We start from the raw sequence: 6,000 nt of genomic DNA, 5'->3' as shown, positions 1-6,000 counted from the left end.
TTAGTCAGTTTATAGAACCAAATAAAACACCCCATTATCTCTAAAAGCCAGATGACCTAGGCATGCGGGAAGCTTTAACAATAAAGAGCACACTCTGCTCCTTGGTCAGCAGCAGCCCTGAGGGGACATGGAAGATTTTCAGTAGAGAAAGGCAATGGCAGCTGAGGACCCCGCCTCACCGGCCCTAGACCCTAATAGGTTAGTTTGAAACTCATTGTTTCTTAAATTGCTACCTCTGGTCAGCAGATCTCTGCCACCGAATGTTGTAACATGAGCTGCTCTCTTCAGTTTAGGTCACTTTTTCATTCAGACTCATTCTGGCATCCGAAACAATGTCTGCTGATGTGAAGTGATGCCCTGTGTGATTTCTACTAGCTATACATTTAAAAGAGGGACCTTAGTGGTTTGTTAAAAAAAGGGCATCACTGCCTGAACTCACTTCCTGGGCCTGTTCCAAGATTTCCCATCTTCCCTGATAATCCTTGCCCTGCAAGTGAAGGACAAAGAAGGAAACTGAAATGAACCTTACCACCTTAATGTTAACCTTCTTCTGAAAACCCTGTACACGGTGGGAGACTATGTTGCCTGGCACCTTGGTATGTAAGCAATAGGAGTTGTGAAGCATTATTAAGTGGATTAACTTCTTAAACCATATGTTCGAAAAATCAATGGGATAGGAGCAATTCCTATTTTTTGTTTTTTTTTTTTTTTTGAGAGAGACAGAGTGGGGGAGGGGCAGAGAGAGAGAGAGAGAGAGAGAGAGACAGAATCCGAAGCAGGATCCAGGCTCTCAGCTGTGTCAGCATACAGCCCGATGCAGGACTTGAGCTCACGAGCCATGAGATCATGACCTGAGCCGAAGTCGGACGCTTAACTGACTGAGCCACCTGGGTGCCCCAGAAGCAATTATTTCATTTTATTTTATTATTATTAATAATGTTTACTTTTAAAAAAAAAAACTTTTTAAAAAATGTTTATTTTTGACAGAGAGAGAGACAGAGCATGAGCGGGGAGGGGCAGAGAGAGAGGGAGACAGAGAATCGGGAGCAGGCTCCAGGCTCTGAGCTGTGAGCTCTTGCTCAGAGCTGTCAGACTCTTGCCCCTGTATCATCCTGAAATATATATATATATATATATGAGCCCGACACAGGACTCAAACTCACAAACCGTGAGATCATGACCTGAGCCGAAGTCAGTTGCTCAACTGACTGAGCCACCCAGGTACCCCTGTTTGTTTATTTACTTTTTGAGAGAGCTAGAGACAGAGTGTGAGGGGGGGAGGGGCAGAAAGAGAAAGACACACAGAATGTGAAGCAGGCTCCAGGCTCTGAGCTATCATCACAGAGCCCAATGCAGGTCTTGAACTCATGAACTGAGAGATCATGACCTGACCGAAGTTAGACGCTTAGCTGACTGAGCCACCCAGGTGCCCCTGGAGCAATTCCTTTTAAAGTTAAAAGCCCATGATAGGTGTCACAACAAATGTAAGTACCTGGGCTAGCACAGAATACAAAATCACTACTCTAATTTGTTTTCTCACTTTATGATTTTTACTTTCTCTGTAGTTTTTTTTCCTGATTCATGTTTTTTCTTCATCTATTTAATTTTACTTATCTTTCTGTTTATTTATATTCATCACCCATTACCTTGTAAAAGATAACTTTTGCTCACATGTGGCATTGTTCATGTATGTTAACAGAGACCTTCTCAAATTCTTTTTTTTATTTTTTTTTATTAAAAAAATTTTTTTAACGTTTATTTATTTTTGAGACAGAGACAGAACATGAACGGGGGAGGGTCAGAGAGAGGGAGACACAGAATCTGAAACAGGCTCCAGGCTCCAAGCTGTTAGCACAGAGCCCGACGCGGGGCTCGAACTCACGGACTGCGAGATCATAACCTGAGCCGAAGTCGGCCGCCTAACCGACTGAGCCACCCAGGCGCCCCTCAAATTGTTAAATTCAGGAATATCACCATAGCGTGTATCGTACCCTCTCCTCCAACCACCCCCTCCCCTGCCAAAAGAAACCCAAAACAGTGAAGTATAATTTTCTGAGAGTGGAAAGGTGCCTTAAGTCATGGTAAGAGGCAAGAAAGCTAAGTTGAGTGCAAGTGCAGGGCAGTCAGCTAGGCTCATTCATCATTCCACCGTTGTTTTAGCAAATTGTTACAGATTTGAGGGATAATTGGTGGCAAGTCATTCATGAATGCCAAGGGCTTGCTATATACATGGCCCTTCCCAGCCCATCTTGGCCGACTTTCCAGCCCCACCATGCCATCATGTGCCACACACAAATTCTTGCAGTTCTCAAACACTACATGCTCCTTCCTATCTTTGTGCAATGAAATGGAATTACCTCTACGTATGCTTTTATCTTTGAACTCCTCATCCTCAAGACGCAACTCAAACATCATGTTCTCCTAGAAGTTCTCTGGATTCTCACGAAGGGCAATCCCACGGTACTTGGTGCAGACTTCAATACAGCACCTACCACATGAGAATATAATTCTTATGTCTCTTTCCCAAAGACTAGGAGGCCTCTGGGTTCAGCAAACAGTTTGGATGCTCTTATAGTGGCTTAACACAGAGAGGACCTGAATGCACAATAGTGGAGGAGAAATGAGGGGTCAGATTCATGAGACAGGAGTTAAGAGGTGACAGAACTTGGTTGATTGGAGGCAGTAAAATGAAGTGTGCAGGCTTTGCTGCCCAACAGCGTAGCTTGTAAATCAAGCTCTGCCACTTAGTAGGTATAGACTTGGGCAAGTTACTTCACCCTGACTTGTTTTCTTATCTGTAAAACAGGAATCATGATAGTATATATTTCCTAGGGCTGCTATGAAGACTGATACACATAAATTGCTTGGAACAGTGAGTACCTATCATACAGTAAGCCCTCCATAAATGTCAGTTGCTGTTTTTGTTCCTATTATAATTAATAATTATAAATTATAATTAATTATTATTACTGAATATGAAGAGTGAGGGAGAATAAGGTCATACGGATAGATTCAAGGTTTCTAACTTGAGCACCTAAACGTAAGGTGGTATTTTTCCATATAATAAGATGCTAGAGAAACAGCAGAGTTGAATGAGAAGATGGTAAATTCAAATTTTTATTGATACTATTCTTTAGAGCAATTTTAGGTTCACAACAAAATTGAGCAGATGGTACACAGATTTCCCAGTACTCCCCCAGTCATGCCTCACCTCCCTCATTATCAACATTCCCCACCACAGACGTACATTTGTTGCAACCGATGAACTCACACTGAGACACATCATTGTCAATCAAAGTCCATAGTTTACAAGCTCAATTTTTGATAAGCTGAATGAGAAGGGTCTGTGGAACCCCCAAATGGAGATGTCTAGCAGGCTGCAGGATGTAAAAGTCTACAGTTGAAGAGAGTTTTGGGATGGAGATAGAGATCGGGGAGTTACCTACACAGGGTAGTTCAAACCATGGGCATGGGTAAGTTTGCCAAGTCAAGTGTATAAGGAGAAGCACAGTGACTAAAGTCTATTCAAGGTTCTTTCTCACTTCTCTTTAGCTAATCTATCAGTTATTGCTAAAACTTAGTGACTTAAAATAACAAATATTATCTCACAGTTTCTGTGGGTCAAGAACCTGGACCATTTAGCTGGGTGTTTCTGCCTCAAAGTCTCTCCCAAAGCTGTAGTCAAGGTGGCAGCCAAGGGTGCAGGTATTCCATGGCAGATCATACTACAAAGTTCATTTATAAAGAAAAAGAGGGGCACCTGGGTGGCTCAGTCAGTTAAGCATCCAACTTCAGCTCATGTCATGATCTCACAGTTGGTGAGTTTGAGCCCCGCATTGGGCTCTCTGCTGTCAGCATGGAGCCTGCTTCGGATCCTCTGTCCTCCTCTTTCTCTGTCCCTTGCCTGCTTGTGTTCTCTCTCTCTCTCTCTCTCTCTCTCTCTCTCTCTCTCTCAAAAATAAATATTAAAAAAAAAAAGAAAGAAAAAAGAAAAAGAAAAACCCAGCAGACCCTACCTGTTGTCACTCTCTGTAACTTCCAAGGCTAGGTTAGAAGAGGCATGCAGCTTCTATCAGTCTCTTTTTTGAGACTCTCCACTTCAAATCCCAGCTACCATGCTGTGAGGAAGCTCAGGCCCCATGGAGACGCTATTTAAAGGTATTCCAGCTGATAGCTCCCTCTGAGGTCCCAGTCATGAGCCACAATGTGTCAGATACTGGTATGGAAAGCTGGAGGTCTCAGAAGATAGCCAGTCCTGGTACACACTTTAGTAGTTTTCCTTCTTTCAACTCTATCACTTATTCAAGAGCCACATACCCCCTGCCTCTTTTTTTCCAGAGAAAGGGAGTGTGTGTATGTAAGCAGGGGAGAGGGGCAAAGGGAGAGGGAGAGAGAGAGAATCTTAAGCAAGCTTCACAGTCAGGACAGAGCCCAACACAGGACTCAATCCCACGACCTTGGGATCATGACCTAAGCTGAGATCAAGAGTACAATGGTCAACCAACTGAGCCACAAAGGCACCCCAAGAGTCTTAAGAGTACATATCAAGGGTATGATCCTAGTAAGAATGGATTTATAGGAAGCTTAATTCTTACTATCGCCAAAAGGCAGGAACATCTTTATACCTCTTTGCCAACTAGTTCTAAAAGGTGATGATTGGTAGTGAAGACATTAAGCTTGACATTAAAAGGCAGGAATTTAATTTCTAGCTGCATACTAGTAATGTAGACCGCAGCAAATCACTTAATTGCTCTGATCTTCAGTTTTCTCATCTATACAGTGGGCATAATAGCAGCCACCTTGCATACATCACAGAATTATTATAAAGACCAAAAGAGAGAATGGGTGAGAGCATTCTTCTGACAAGTAAAACAGTATACATATGTGAGACTTAAGTGTCTACTTTTATTACTTATAGGGATTTATATAGGAAGTAAAGGAACAAATCCTGCCCTTCTTTAAATTCTTGGTGATATGCTTCCCTTTGATGTACATATGCTTGGATACTTCCTCGGAGACTGTCACTGTAACAGGTGAAGAGTTCCTTGTCATAGCTAAGATCCCTTTTCTTCAGTCATTAACTTGAATAAAATGTTTTGCTGTGAGACAATCCCCCCCTTTTTTTTAGTATTTTTTAAAAAAATATTTACTTATTTTTGAGAGAGAGAGAAACAGAGTGCCAGCGGGGAAGGGGCAGAAAGAGAGGGAGACACAGAAGCTGAAGATAGGCTCCAGGCTCTGAGCTGTCCACACAGAGCCAGACGCCAGGCTCCAACTTACGAACTGTGCGATCATGATCTGAACCAGTCAGTCACTTAACCGACTGAGCCACCCAGGTGCCCAGAGACAATTGCTTTTTAACGACACTATAAAAACTATGTCAAGTTGATATGAAATTATTATACAGGTTTTAGCCAATTTTCTCTCTGCATGATTTGGGGAATTCTGTTTCTGAGCAAAGCACTGACTGTTTTACTATATAGCCAACCGCGTGCAGCTGTCCCAGGAACCGTGAAATTCTCCATTTCCTGTATTAGATTGTTAGCTACTCTCAAAGCTTACTTTTCCTCCTGGATTCTCCATCTTGGAGAAATGAACCAGCATCCAATCACTTAGCCTGGAAATCATCCTTGGCTTCTTTTCTTCATCCATCCTCTTCTTCATTTTCGCCACCTTCTTTCCCTCAGTCTCCCTCCAGATTCTGAGGACTTCACCTTTGTAATAGCTCTAGACTCTATTCCATTTCCATTCTTACTGCTACTCTCTCACCTATACTATAGAAACAACTTCCTAATACTCTCCCTGCTCAGAGTGCCCCTCCTCTAGTCTTGCTACCAACAAACGAATCCCAGTTTAAAAAAATCGAACACTCCTCTAGTCAACAGATAGAAATACAGCTACTCCACATGTCTGCCCATCCAGCCTCAACAGTGCTACAGCACAGGTATGATCATACTGATTTTACAGGCAAGAAAAGTTTGGCCTAGAGACTGACTTCCT

Source organism: Puma concolor, chromosome D1 (assembly GCF_028749965.1).
Source record: "Puma concolor isolate L17-30 chromosome D1, mPumCon1.1.hap2, whole genome shotgun sequence".
Classification (NCBI taxonomy): Eukaryota; Metazoa; Chordata; class Mammalia; order Carnivora; family Felidae; genus Puma; species Puma concolor.
This window is presented reverse-complemented; position numbering follows the sequence as displayed.